Source organism: Odocoileus virginianus, unplaced genomic scaffold, assembly GCF_023699985.2.
Source record: "Odocoileus virginianus isolate 20LAN1187 ecotype Illinois unplaced genomic scaffold, Ovbor_1.2 Unplaced_Contig_7, whole genome shotgun sequence".
NCBI classification, from domain to species: Eukaryota; Metazoa; Chordata; class Mammalia; order Artiodactyla; family Cervidae; genus Odocoileus; species Odocoileus virginianus.
In genome coordinates, this window is record NW_027224324.1 from 3,021,365 (window position 1) to 3,037,711 (window position 16,347).

Sequence of the window (16,347 nt, forward strand, 5' to 3'; positions counted from 1 at the left end):
TGATGCTTGTAAGGACCTAAGGCAATAGAGGGAGTGGCAGAGGATAAAAGGTTTAGACAGCATCACCAATTCTCAGTAGTGAGATAGTGGAGGACAGAGGAAGCTGGGTGCTGCAGTCCATGGGGTTTCAAAGAGTTGGACACAATCTAATGAATGAACAACAATACTGTAACTTACCGCACATGGAAACAAAACTCAAGAAAGCATTACAGTCACACATATCCTTTTATTCATCAGCTTTTAACCCTCCATTCTTTAGACTAGCATTTCGCAAAGGATATTAGGAAGCATGGTAGGGAATAACTTTGAAATAATAATTGATTTTTTTTCCCCTCAGATATTTCTTAGCTCTTCCTTTCTCCTTGTCTTGAGCTGTCTTAAGGGATAGCTAGATCATTTCCTCAGAGGAGAAGAAATTACAGAAGTATAAGAGAAAAAGAGAGCATTTCGTTGCTTACGAGTTTTGAAAACTTAGTTTCCTAGGAAACAAAAACCATGCCTGGCACAGCGTGAAGATCTCGGTAGAGACCTCATGGGAAAAGCCTGAACTCATTAGGGGCACGGGATACATGCCACATTTCATAAGTAGAGACCAAGAGGGATTAGGACGCCCCCACAGAACAATTACATAACAAGTCTAAGAAAGATGGGGCATTGTTCATTCATACAGAATTTCTCGTACCTCAGCATGGAACAGATCAGTGAAGTTATTCCCATCAACATGAGAATTACAATATGGAAGGAACAAAGAGAACCAGTGGATTTGAGTAACACATGTCTCAGGCCCATCACCTGGGACCAGAGAGCAAGTAGGACATTTCAGCAGACATCCAGCGTACACAGATGATACAGTGGATACATGTCACACCTCATTCCACAGTGACCTAGCTCCTTAGCATTAGAAGACTCCATAACATGGATACATTCATGGAGAAAATGGAAAGATCTTGAATTTCTGCCAATCTGGGAACAAAGGATTAAACTAGAAATAAAATGTACTATTTAAAACTACAAAACAGTACATATCTTAATATATTACAGTTTGCAGACTGAGATTGATACCAATGTAGATAGAATACTTGATCCATGCACTGTTTCCCTAGCAAGGGTTCCATGGTCAAATAGGTTTGGGAAATGCTGTATTTTCCTACTGGAAATCAAAATGCCCATTAACATATTAATGTCTTAGAGAAGACTCACAGTAAAGAAACTCAGTATTTTCCACATCTGACCTGAGAGATCATTTTGGAGGAAGCTTATCAATGAATGATCCTAGAAACATACATAAATAAACACTGCTCTTAATTTATCTTCTTAGGTCACAGAAGATCCTCTACAATGCAACCTGCTTCAGTAATCCATTTTTTTCTTCACTATTTCTCAGTGTAGATCCTTTTCTTTAGCTAGGTCAGACACTTCACTGTTTCCTGAACAAGATACACACATGTCTCTAAGTATAATTATCAACTCCTCTTTGTCTCTAAATATACACAAACTAGATAGCTACTTGGGTTCTACTCTCAGAAATTTCACAAAAGACATTTGTGACCATTCCAGCTCAAATTAATTGCTCTTTTATAATGCATGAACATTTGACCCCATGAGATATTGGCTCATATGCTGCTTTGCACCATCAGGAATTACACTGGTATTTTTATACATAGCTCAACAATCCAAATTCCTGAGGTAAATGATTATTCCTTGCGTTAATTTTATATTACTTTTAATGCCTGAGTAAAAATCTACTAAAAAAGGTATAAACGAATTTGTGAACTTTTCTTAAGAGTACAGAAAGTTTACATTAATTGGTAATGACTGCAAATTTTAAAACTGAAGAGGCAGAAAACAGCACAAGTGGAATTTCAGTGAGTAGCAGTAAGACATAAGTTTTAGATACGACTTTACAGTCTTTACTGTTCATAAGTTCTGGTAGTCACTGTTTTTATTCATCTTGCAAAAATGGGATATTGGTGTGATACATTTGGGAATAACTGCATGCTTGTGTAAATTTTCTTTTAAATAGAAACAATTCCATAACAAAAAGGGGTAAAAACATGGCTGGGCAGTATATCTGTGAGTTTTTGAGCCAAGAAAGATATACAGCAGTCCCTCAAATATGAAAAAGAGAAATAATAGGAGGTAAAGAAAAGCTAAAAATAGTCTGCCAACTATAACTCACAGAGGAGATTCTTGCCATGTGGAAATAGCCAATAAAGGTTAGCTTTCCCCTAGGATACTCACATTACTTTGCTAGCGGGTGAGATGAGTGCAATTGTGTGGTAGTTTGAGCAATCTTTGGCATTGCCTTTCTTTGGGACTGGAATGAAAAGTGACCTTTTCCAGTCCTGTGGCCATGTTGAGTTTTCCAAATTTGCTGGCATATTGAGTGCAGCATTTTCACAGCATCATCTTTTAGGATTTGAAATAGCTCAACTGGAATTCCATCACCTCCACTAGCTTTGTTCATAGTGATGCTTCCTAAGGCCCACTTGACTTTGCATTCCAGATGTCTGGCTCTAGGTGAGTGATCACATCATCATGATTATCTGGGTCATGAAGATCTTTTTGTGTATAGTTCTTCTGTGTAATCTTGCCACCTCTTCTTAATATCTTCTGCTTCTGTTAGGTCCATACCATTTCTGTCCTTTATTGAGCCCATCTTTGATGAAATGTTTCTTTGGTACCTCTAATTTTCTTGAAGAGTTCTCTAGTCTTTCCCATTCTGTTGTTTTCCTCTATTTATTTGCACTGATCTCTGAGGAAGGCTTTCTTATTTCTCCTTGCTGTTCTTTGGAACTCTGTCATCACATGAGTATATCTTTCCTTCTCTCCTTTGCCTTTCGCTTCTCTTCTATTCACAGCTATTTGTAAGCCCTCCTCAGACAACCATTTTGCCTTTTTGCATTTCTTTTTCTTGGGGTTGGTCTTGATCCCTGCCTCCTGGACAATGCCATGAATCTCCATCTATAGTTTTTCAAGCACTCTATCAGATCTAATCCCTTTATTTCTCACTTCCACTGTATAATGTATAATGTATATATGTGTGTTTGTGTGTGTGTGTGTGTGTATCTATCTATATATAAATAGACAATGGAATATTAAACATAATAAGGAACAAAATCAAGTCATCTGTAGAGATGTCGATAAATCTAGAGACTGTCATACAGAGTGAAGTGAGTCAGAAAAACAATACTGTATATTAACACACCTATGTGGAATCTAGAAAAAATGGTATAGCTTAATCTATTTGTACCAGAGTTTCTCTGGTGGCTGAGCTGGTAAAGAATCCTCCTGCAATGCAAGAGACCTGGGGTTCAATCCCTGGGTTGGGAAGATCCCCTGGAAAAGGGAATGGCTACCCACTCCAGTATTCTGACCTGGAGAATTCCACGGACTGTATAGTCCATGGGGTCACAAAGATTCAGACATGATTGAGTCACTTTCACTTTCACCTATTTAAGAAGAAAGAAACAGAAACATAAGTATGCAGAACATACATATGAACACGAAGGGGTGAAGAGGAGGGCTGGGTGAATTGGGAGACTGGGATTGAAATACATTACTATGTGTAAAACAGATGACTGATGAGAAACTACTGCATACCTAGGGAACTCTGCTCAGTGTTCTGTGGTGACCTAACGGAGGGAAATCAAAGAGTGGGTATATGTACACATATAACTGATTCACTTTGCTGTACGGTAGAAACTAACTCAACACTCTTCAGCAACTATACTCCAATAAAATTTTATTTTAAAACTAAAGGAATCTGCCTTGCTAGGTTTTGGATTTGCTTGGGACCTGTCACCCTATCCTTCTTTCCTATTTCTTTCTTTTGGAGTAGGAATGCCTGTGCCTGAACCACCACTGTATTTCAGAAGCACGTAATTGTCTGATATCGCAGGTTCACAGCTAGAGAAGAATTTTTGTCTCAGAATGAAATGTACCTTGAATCTCATCCATATCTGATTCATATGGTATTTAGATTAGACTTTGGACTTCACAGTTGATGCTAGAACGAATTAAGGCTTTGGGGGGTGTGTGGACAGAACGAATGTATTTTGCACATGATAAAGACATGAATTTTGGGCAGCTAGAGGCATACGGCTTTGAAGTGAATTGTGTCACCTCCCCAAATTTGTATATTGAAACCCTAATCATCCATGTGACTGTATTGGAGATAGGGTTTCCAAGATATTAGGGTTCAAAGAAGTCAAAAGGGTAGTAATCTGATATATTGGAACTGATGTCCCTATAAAAGTGGAAGAGTCATCAGCTCTCTCTGACCTGTGACAACAGAGTGAGAAGGCAGCCCCCCCACAAGCCAGGAGAGAGTGCTTGCTATTAGCAGACCCTGCCAGCACATTTATCTTGGAGTTAACAGCCTCCAAAACTGTAGGAAAATAAATTTGGTTTTTAAATCATAATCATCCAGTCTATGGCATTACATTATGGCAACCTAAGTAGACTACGATGGGATTTTAAACAGACTTAAAAGTCATTTTAAGAGTGCTCAACATTTTTCATTTTTATCTGAAATGAATTCTTCTCCTGACTGGTTATTTTTTTTTTACTGTCTTCATATCTCATATTTTATTTGTTTGATGGCTCACCTCGAATACAAATTTTTAAAGCTCCTCCTCCACCCTTGCCATTCTCATTTAATCTTCTTCAGCTGCCCCGATCTAACCCCCCAAAGCCAGTAAAGAAAGATTTTTATACCAGTAGTACAGAGCTTCATCAGCATGGATATTGGGAATATCAGAGTCAGCCCCAGTACTTTAAGGATAATTCAGTTCCTGCCTTATACATGGTTCCCTAGGCAGTTTTTTGGGTTTTATGGGCCTAGTTTATTTTTAACAGTTTAGGATTTTCTGGTATCTCGTTAGTAGATCAGAGCTAGATACTAGGTAGTTCCTGGATTACATACTTGCTAGCTTGAAAGAACTGCCCCTCCCAATGTCAGCCAATTTTTTAGGGACAATAAACAACTATCCCTTGCATGTGCTTTTCAAATGTAAACCAAACAATCCAGATTCCATATCCCCAACCACCTCCTTTCTTGGGCTCTTACACTCCAGGGCAATATCCTCTTGTCTCAATCACTCCAAAGGCTAAGTACCAGACAACAAAGACCTATGCCCCCAGAGATTGCTGAAATTACTCACACTAGCCAATCTGAAGCCTGCTTACACTGCCTCAGTTGTACCTGTCCATGGAAACCACAGCGAAGGCTCCTGCCCACAATTTCTCCCGTACCTCCGACCTCCTGACCAGCTTTGGAGCTTCTCCATGGGCCCCCGCCCAACCCTGCAGGGTGTGCTATGCCTCCTGTTTCTTAGGATTGGTGAGAGTTCTGGCCTCATAAACACTCATTTCCAAGTCTGTGAGTCTTACAATACATGATTCAAATAAATTCCAAGTACTATCAAAACTATGAAAGTGCAAGGCTTAGTCACTCAGTTGTGTCCAACTCTTTGCGACCTCACAGACTATACCCCACCAGGCTCCGTGGTCCATGGAATTCTCCAGGGAAGAATATTGGAGTGGGTTGCCATTCCCTTCTCCAAGGGATCTTCCCCACCCCGGTCTCCTGCATTACAGAGTCTTTACATGTGAGCCACCAGGGAAGCTGACTATCAAAATGATGATGTATTACTTAAAGGACAGAAAAAGTAACTTGTAGTAGAAAACGTGCATCTCAGAACTTGGTTAACTTTAGTACATTTAACAAAACAATTGTAAAGTTTTGGGGAATTGGCAATGTGTTGCTTTTATAATATTTTGAATATTATCAAGAGTTCAAATCAATATTGGGTTATTACATTGAAATATAATTGCGGTAATAGTTGCTTAGTTGGTGAGTAGTGTCCGACTCTTCGAACCATGCACTGCAGCCTGCCAGGCTCTTCTGTCCATTAGGATTCTCCAGGCAAGAATACTGAAGTGGGTTGCCATCCTCTCCTCAAGGGGATCTTCCCAAGCTAGGGACAGAAAACAGGTCTCTCTCATTAGAGGTGAATTCTTTACCATCAAGCCACTATGGAAGTCTTACATTAATAACACATTAAAAATCAGTCAGTCAGTTCAGTCGCTCAGTCATGTCCAACTCTTTGTGACCCTATGAACCACAGCACGCCAGGCCTTCCTGTCCATCACCAACTCCGGGGTTCACCCAAACTCATGTCCATTGAATCGGTGATGCCACCCAACCATCTCATCCTCTTCGTCCCCTTCTCCTCTGCCATCAATCTTTCCCAGCATCAGTATCTTTCCCAAGGAGTCAGCTCTTCACATCAGGTGGCCAAAGTATTGCAGTTTCAGCTTCAGCATCAGTCCTTCCAATGAATATTCAGGGCTGATTTCCCTTAGGATTGACTTGTTGGATCTCCTTGCAGTCCAAGTGATGATCAAGAGTCTTCTCCAACACCACAGTTCAAAAGCATCCCTTCTTCGGCACTTAGCTTTCTTTACAGTCCAACTCTCACATCCATACATGACTATTAGAAAAAACCATACCTTTGATTAGATGGATCTTTGTTGGCAAAGTAATGTCTCTGCTTTTTAATATGCCATCGAGGTTGGTCATAGATTTTCTTCCAAGGAGCAAGTATCTTTTAATTTCATGACTGCAGTCACCATCTGCAGTGATTTTGGAGCCCCAAAATTAAAGTCTGTCACTGTTTCCATTGTTTCCCCATCTATTTGCCATGAAGTGATGGGACCAGATGCCATGATCTTAGTTTTCTGAATATTGAATTTTAAGCCAGCTTTTTTACTCTCCTCTTTCACTTTCATCAAGAGGCTCTTTAGTTCTTCTTCACTTTCTGCCATAAGGGTGGTGTCACCTGCATATCTGAGGTTATTGATGTTTTTCCCTGCAATCTTGATTCCAGCTTGTGCTTCATCCAGTCCGGCATTTCACATGATGTACTCTGCATATAAGTTAAATAAGCAGGGTGACAATATATAGCCTTAAAGTACTCCTTTTTCTATTTGGAACCAGTCTGTTGTTCCATGTCCAGTTCTAACTCTTGCTTCTTGACCTGTGTATAGATTTCTCAAGAGGCAAGTCAGGTGGTCTGGTATTCCCATCTCTTTCAGAATTTTCCACAGTTTGTTGTGATCCACACAGTCAAAGGCTTTGGTGTAGTCAATAAAGCAGAAGTAGATGTTTTTCTGGAACTCTCTTGCTTTTTTGATGATCCAGTGGATGTTGGCAATTTGATCTCTGGTTCCTCTGCCTTTTCTAAATCCAGCTTGAATGTCTGGAAATTTATGGTTCACGTACTGCTGAAACTTGGCTTGGAGAATTTTGAGCATTACTTTATTAGCATGGGACATGAGTACAACTGTGCAATACTTTGAACATTCTTTGGTGTTGCCTTTCTTTGGGATTGGAATGAAAAGTGACCTTTTCCAGTCCCGTGGCCACTGCTGACTTTTCCATATTTGCTGGCATATTGCGTGCAGCACTTTCACAGCATCATCTTTTAGGATTTGAAATAGCTCAACTGGGATTTCATCACCTCCAGAAACTTTGTTCACAGTGATGCTTCCTAGGGCCCACTTGACTTTGCATACCAGGATGCCTGGCTCTAGGTGGGTAATCACACCATCGTGTTTATCTGGGTCATAAAGATCTTTTTCTATCATTCTTCTGTGTATTTTGTGTATCAATGCAAAGAAAAAAAGGAAAACCATAGAATGGGAAAGTCTAGAGTTCTTGTCAAGAAAATTAGAGATACCAAGGGAACATTTCCTGCAAAGATGGGCACAATAAAGGACAGAAATGGTATGGACCTAACAGAAGCAGAAGATATTAAGAAGAGGTGGCAAGAATACACAGAAGAACATCAATAATACATAGTTTAAATATAAGACCTGTAGGAGGAAATAGCACAATGTACTTGTCTAATTTAGAAAGATGTTGCTCTCCCATTACCTCCTGAATCAAATAAAATTTCCTCACTTTACATGCAATTTTAAACATCCAATATGTATTGGGGAAAGTTATAAATGCTGCATGTTGAGAGGTAACCCAGAACTTCAGGGCCTGCCCTTGGTAACACGTCTCAATCTTTCCAAATGTGTTTGAACTAGTACTCACTGTGCAGGCTCTTTGTTCCGCATGGTCAGTCTCCCAGTATCAAGTTCAGTCATTCCTGCTCCAGCGTTGTGTTCTCACTGTCGCCACTCCTATATGGTCCCCTTCTTGTCCTCTTCTCTTGTCCAGACTCAGCATATCGAGAGTCAGCTTCCCAGTGAAGTCTGTCTTGGTTTGTTCAGTCAGACTGGCATTTCCTCTTTTGAATTTCTACAGCCTTGGAATCATTTTCACATAATTTTTGTGAAATGTAGTCTTATGGCATGTGCTTTTTAAAATTTTTTTTTAATTTCTGAAAATGAAGTATTTCTTTATGTATACATGAGTTGTTTTCTTTCCCCCAATGATTCTCTGCCCCCAACCTAATGTGTTCAAGTGAATGTGTGCACATATAATCCATGGGTTCTAGAAGCTGAGAAAATGGGAAATCTTGACCTCTCAATGGCTCTCAGGTGGTGTCCCACAGCACCTCCAGGAGCCACCAGGAACAGGGCTGAGAAGTGAGAAACCAAGACACACCAGTGAAGCCCTGCACTGGTCACGCCTATAACTTGAACAAGCAGCTCAACTTATTCTTTTTTTTTTTTTGCAACAATTTTTGCTTTATTATTCATGCATATGAACAAAAGGTTTTGTGAACCTGAAAATATTTATGTAAATGCTTAGCATGTTTTAACTTTGTCTCTCTCATTAGATTCCAGGCTTCAACACCCCAGGGGCCTGGCACAGTAATTGCTAAATAACTGGGTCAGCTTGTTCCTGACTGGTTCCTCTGCACATGTACAGATGACAACCACAGTGATCATGTCTCTTAATCTTCTCAAACAACTCTATTCCCATCTCCTAAATGCTAGTTCCTTTCTGTGTTCTCTCATTTTCTTAAAAAAATGGTGTCTTAGGCCTCCCAGAATGAACATGAATTATAGCCCCATTATGTCTTTATAGATAGCAAGTTTCAGCTTTCTTTCCAAAGCACACAAATGGATTTTAAGGAGACCTGTAAATAGTTATAATTTAAGATCAGAGGGTATTATCCTTGAGATAAGATTAGAATTTGGCAGGGGAAAAAAACCACAACTTTTATTTAGAAACTTGGCAACTTGAACATAGAAGCTTACTGCAGCAGAATTTCAAGGTAGACACTTGGTTGGGATGCAAGAAGTAAAGGTTAGAAAACAAGAAGTAGGTTACATTTGAAAAGACTAAGTAGTGAGTGAACGTACATCTTAAACTGTTGTCTTCTTCCCCCTATTTACTCTGTTGTACTGAAATGTGTTTGTTTTGTTGTTTCAGGCAGAGAGAGAGAATGCACAAGCATTCAATCATAAGAAACTAGCTTACATGTTCATGAGGGCTGACAAGCTCGAAATCTGGAGGGCAAGCTGACAGGCTAGAAATTCATGTAAGATTTAATGTCACAGTCTTGAGTCAAAATTCTCAAAGCTGGTCAGGCAAGTGAGAAACTCAGGCAGGGTTTCTACACTGGAGTCTTGAGGATGAATTCCTTCTTTGATGGAATCTAGACTGGTGCTGACCAAACTACTGCACACCACAGACTCATCAAGTTGACATATGAAATCAACCATCACAGTGTCTTGTTACTGGTCAGCCTGTTTTCTGAAATCTTTTCCTCAGTCAGCTCGACTCAGTTCCACCTCACTTCACGAGGTAAAATAAAACTTAATTTTAGTCTTTTAAGGGTCTTCCATTTGCTACAGATGGGAAATCCCTGAACTAGTCTGGATTTCAGAGAGCTTCTGGATGACGCAGCCACACAGACCAAATCCCCAACAGCCTTGCGTGTCAGAGGCATTCCTGGCTGGCAGGTTTGGTAGGAGAGAGAATGGAGAAAGAAATGGATTACGTGAGGTAGACTGACCCCAAAATTTCAATACAGACTTAACAGTGAATCAGTACTATTACGGACAGTATATCATTTGTATCGTTATTTCTAAAAGTAAATTTTCAAGAAGTCTGAGGCAGTCCACCTACGAGGTACAGACTTCAACAATGTGGCTAAGGGTGGCTCTGAACTGCTCTTTCATCCTCCAAATATCTTTCATATGTTTGGAATCTCAGTGGTAATCTGCGTGGATTTGTTTAGAGAAGAACTGAGGTATTCAACACCATAATTCAAGCTCCCAAAATGACAACTGTCCAAATGAACACAAGTGGCTGCATAAAATGAGCACTAAAAAACGAGGTTAACTGTAGTCATGCTTCATGAGCTCTTGTATGCTGCTTTAGTCTGTGTAAAAAGCAGACATATGCATTTCTACATTTGATGTTCTACCAATATGTAACTGGTGATTCAGAATTCAGATTTCACTTGCTAAAGGACAAATAGTAAACACTGGGGTCAGAACTAGATCACAGCTTTTTCCACTATGTCATCGAGTCTGTTAAACATTCATAATTACTATTCTAGGAAATAGAATCATTAGGCTTCTAAAGTAAATTATGCATGAGCAGCACTGAACTTACTTGTTTTAGAGGTAGGGGTTCTGACAGAAAACAAGCAAAAAACCTATGGCATTACTTTGAAAATCTCTTATTGGGAATTTCCACTGAAAAAATAAAATTTACATGAATCCCACTGATATAAAATGTAACATTAAAAAATGGAAGAATAAAGAAATGGTGCTTTTCAGTTATGATAATAAAGGGAGCAGTTTTCTGTTGTGCCTGGTAATTACATTGAAAACATAACTGCAAGTCAAATTTAGCTGAATCTTTGAAGAAGTAGAGCAGGGTAAGAGACTCATTTGTGGGTTCTGAGAATCAGCTTGAGTTTTCCTTCCATCACAGAAATCAAAAAGGTTATTGTAACTTGAGAAGGAAAAGCAAGATTCAACAATGCCTGAGATGAAAGACACCGGGAGCAGATTTGCTGCCTTTCCAGTATTTTCTAATTGGGCATCCTGTCTCTAACTTGATACTCTTTCAATTGATCCTTCAAAATCTTATATTCCAATAATTAAGCCAGTTAGACACTGGAAAGATGGGTTAACAGAGTCCAGTAAGAGAAATAGAACTCAAAGCCATTACAAATGACAAAACTGAAAAAGGGATAAAAGAATTGGAAAAGAAACCTTTTTTCTTAGCACTCCAAAGTTAATCTGCAATGCCTCAAATTTATCTTTCACAGGACAAATAATAGGTCTTTGAAATTTATTTGTCTGTATAAATCCATCCTGTGCTTTTCACACAAAATTTAATTGTTTCAACTTGGTTTCCCATTCCATTGCCATTAGCACCCTGGCCTAGAGTGCTGCCCCACTCAGGGACTCTGCTGATGGCTGAATTCAACACTAAGTTCCCATTTATAGAGAGTCTGCAAAAGGTTCGTTTAGTTCAGTTTAAATCATGGTTGAGTATTTTTTTATATTGCAAAAAAAGAAAAAAGTGAGAAAATTTAAAAAAAAAATTTCTCTTGAGAAATTACCCAGTGAAATTTGTCTATGTAGAAATATAATACATATATTTGAAGAAAAATTCCTAAAATTTTCCCCAAAGTACATAGTGGGTTTGAATTATGTGGGAAAATGTTAACTTTTCTGAAACCACACCCATTAAGCATAAAGACCCAGAGGGATCAGGTGGAGAGGGAGGTGGGAGGGGGGATTGGGATGGGGAACACATGTAAATCCATGGCTGATTCATGTCAATGTATGACAAAACCCACTACAATATTGTAAAGTAATTAGCCTCCAACTAATAAAAAAAAAAAAATGGGTTCTGGAGATTTTTTTTTTAAACACAACCATGACAAAAGTAGCTCAGATGCTTAAGAATCTGTCGGCTATCCAGGAGACCCAGATTCCATTCCTTGGTCAGGAAGACTTCTGAAGAAGGAAAAGGCTACCCACTCCAGTATTCTTGCCTGGAGAATTTCATGGACAGAAGAGGCTTGAGGGCTACAGTCCACAGGGTCACAAAGAGTTGGATGTGACTGCGTGACTAACACTGTAGTTTATAAAAACTGCAAATGATGAGTCTGAAGAGAAGTAACTAACACTTTCACTTTTTTTTTCATGACAAAAGTAGGTGATAAAGCCTCAACCGCATTTAATTTGCAAAACATGACCATTAAAATGTCCGCTGTTTCAAAAACAAGAGCATGTGCTTTACAAAGACTTAGAGCAGATCTTAGAGCAGTACAGAAACCTAAGATGTGGCCCATGTATTTCTACAGTCTATAGGGTCACAAAGAGTCAGACATGACTGACTAACACTTTCACTTTTCACATTTAATTAATTGTTGTAAACTGAAATTAATATATTATTTATTTTGGTGTTTGCCCTTTATTTACATCAGTTGGCAAGCATATTCTCAATAGTTCATCCTCTTCACATATATTAAATACTAACCATATAGAGGTGATGAAGCTGAAACTCCAATACTTTGGCCACCTGATGTGAAGAGCTGACTCATTTGAAAAGACCCTGACACTGGGAAAGATTGAAGGGCAGGAGGAGAAGGGGATGACAGAGGATGAGATGGCTGGATGGCATCACCGACTCAATGGACATGAATTTGAGTAAACTCTGGGAGTTGGTGATGGACAGGGAGGCCTGGCGTGCTGCAATTCATGGGGTCGCAAAGAGTCGGACACGACTGAGCGACTGAACTGAACTGATATAGAGGTGACAGTCCAGAAGGAAATTAGTATTCATTGAATACCAGTCAGTTTCTTTCATGTTGCCTTGTTTTATTTACCTCAGAGCTTTACTTACTCCCTGAAATGACCTGAGTTGTTTGTGGTTGATCTGCCCTTACTAGAATCAAGTTCCCTGAAAGCAGAGTTCTTCTCTGTCATGTCTTCCAGATGCTGAAGCACCAAAAGATCATAGTTGACACATAGTAGGAGGTCACTTTTTTTCAATAAACTCTAGAAACAAGACTAGATACATTGTGAATATTACAGCATATACTCTCAAAGTCATCTTGAAATGCAAATACCATCATTCCTCTCTTCAGTAAGAAATCAAGGTTTAAAGGAATTAAGTAACTTGTTAAAAATCAGGCAATTAAGGAGAAGGGATTTGAGCTAAGGTATGATGCACATTGTTTGCGGTCCATGTCATAAGGCATGTTTCCCAAAATAAAACTATGGTTGGAAATAAGATGTTCATGGGCATTTTTGGACATGGTGGTGGGTGAGGGTGAATTGAGAGAGTAGCATTGAAACATATACATTACCATATGTAAAATTAGATAGCCAGTGGAAATTTACTGCATGATGCAGGGAGCTCAAATCCAGTGTTATGTGACAACCTGAAGGGTGGGCTGGGATGGGAGATGGGAGGGAAGTTCAAGAGGGAAGAGACATATGTATACCTATGGCTGACTCATGTTGATATGTGGCAGAAAGCAACACAATATCATAAAGCAACTATCCTCCAATGAAACATAAATAAAAAATTTTAAAAGTGGCATGAAGTAATATAGCATTAGATCATAAGAAACCCACTCCTTTATAAACTTCCTTTGGTTAACTTGATTGCATCAATGGTAAAGACTGAGATTAGATCCAGTGTGTATTTAATGCTTCTCTAATAACTGCTACTCTCTCTCTCCCTCTTTCAGTTGAGACCCGGTAAGAAAATAAAGCCAAAGCTTTGTTTCCAGTGTATTATTTTAATGTATATAATTATTATATAGGTGATTATACCTATAAATTATATGCTTGTGCATGCTTAGTCGCTCAGTCGTACCTGATTCTTTTGTGAGCCCATGGACTGTAGCCTGCTAGGCTCCTTAGTCCATGGGATTTCCCAGGCAAGAATATTGGAGAGGGTTATCATTTCCTCCTCCGGGGGTGTCTTCCTGAACCAGAGATGGAACCTGCATCTCCTGCACTGTAGGCAGATTCTTTACCACTGAGTCATTGGGAAACCCATAAATTATATAAATAAAGTATATTTATAAAGGATCTATACAAATATTGCAAATCACTTGCCTTATTCTGTTTTCCCATTTGCAATAGCTAGATAGTTCCTTCACAAGTAAATTTTACATAAAAGTCTTGAATTTATTTAAAGAAAGCATTAATTAAGTAATAGTACAGATGATATATTTGGCAAAAACTGTGGAGGTGTTATACAGTGTCTAGTTTTGAAAACCTTACTCTGAAGCAATTTATACGTCCTGGAATAGAAATAAGCAATAGAAGGCATTGCCATGATAAGGAAACTCAGACATGGAAGATAATTCTCCCCCAAACTACTGTAAAAGTGGTGTGCCTGAGGTACAAAAGTTAAAGAATCCTAATTCTTGACATAACTGGAGAAAATGCTGAGATTATAATATAGTCCCTGGCTAGTTGTGCCTAAAATATAGAGGGGGAGATATTCAAATAATCAGAATACAAGTTAGGAGACAAAAAAATGCCCAAAGAAAAAAAAAATACATGTGATATGAGAATTCATAGTTCTACAAAATATTAACTATCCTTGTTATTGTTAAATTTGCAACTAATAATTAATTACATTAACTACACATTTTATTTGCTATAATATATAAATTACAGAAATATCATAAATTCATTAACTTGGTTATAAACTTATAATTAAAAATTTTATCATGCATGCTCAGAATAATAATGACTATCCTTGCTGACTCTGCATGCATGCATGCTAAGTCACTTCAGTCGTGTCTGACTCTTTGTGACCCCATGGACTATAGCCCACCAGGCTCCTCTGTCCATGGGATTCTCTAGGCAAGAATACTGGAGTGGATTGCCATGCCCTCCTCCAGGGGAAAACCCAGGTTTGCTATGTCTTCTGCATTGGCAGGTGGGTTCTTTACCAGCAGTGCCACCTGGGAAGCCTGACTCATACAGAAATAGAAATGCTGTATCCCCTGTTTTGGATGAGCATACACATGAAAAATATTCACTCGCCAAAGTGCAAGGCATTTTCTTTCTATAACTGAGAAAAGCTTTGAGGGGTTTGGCAAAGATAACCTGCTAAATTGCCAGCCATTTAAAAAATAATCAAATTCATAACCCTGGTCAAGCTTACACATCTTTAATATGGCACAAAGTTAGAGCTTCACTAATGTTGGGTGCTGCCTGAGAAACTGTCATCACTTAGTTTATTTTAGGATAAACTTTTACCAATGAAGGGACTGGTTTTCCTCTTAAAATTTTTTTATGCTGACATCTGTTTATACGGAGTATCAAAATAAAATCACGTGGTCCAAAAGCTTGGACTTTCGGTGTGGCCACTTCAGTAAACTGGAGTACAGAATAGTGCTTATCTCATTAAGCTATTCTGAGTGTTAAGTGAAATAAAGCAAGCCAATCTGAGGTATCTGGCACATAATAAGCCCCCAGGTATCATGAGCAACTAAATGTTAGCGTGTGTTAGGAAGCACAGTGTTCTCTCCTCTGAGCTTTCCCAGACACCTCAGGGAACACGATCTTTTTAACCTTTCTTGGGCTGGTAGTGCTTCAGCCAGGTCACCCGAGGTGTCCGCCTCACTCTGTGACTCAGGCCCGTTTCCCTCTGCTCGTACAACCACGGGCTTCCCGGGTGGTGCTGGTGGTACAGAACCTGCTTGCCAACGCATGTAGACATGAGAGACTCGAGCTCGATCCCTGGGTTGGGAAGAACCCTAAAGGAGGGGTTGACATCCCACTCCAGTATTCTTGCCTGGAGAATCCCATGGACAGAGGAGAATGGTGGGCTACAGTCCGGGGTCGCAAAGAGTCGGACACGACTGAAGCGACTTAGCATGTTGTAGGACAGCCAAATAGAGAGGTTGCATTCAGACTTCAACAGGGACTTTTTGATTTCTCCAAACTGTGAGCAGTGACTTTTTATCATACCCCTTGTCATCTCAAACACCCTTCTCTTTTGTCATTTTTTTTTTCAGCTAGATCAGCTAAGGGTAACATTTAATACAATGCTTCTCTTAATGTTTTTATAGCCACTAACTATAGCTCTCTGGAAACTTTTGTCTCTGACAAACAGTATGTCAGACATTTTCCCAAACAATATTTAAAGAAAATGTTGAACGCAACCTGTTCTATTTTTGCATATGTTTTTCTTACAGCCAACGGCTAGGATAAAGAGGATGCATAAGTTCAGTGAGATTTTAAGAAAAGAGTATTCCCTTAGACTCATTCATTTATATATAAAACAAAATGCTTTAATTCTTTGGAACATCTATTTGGAGGAAGAATCATTCCCAAATTTTATATTTTCACCCATGTATAATGATTGTGAATTAGGCC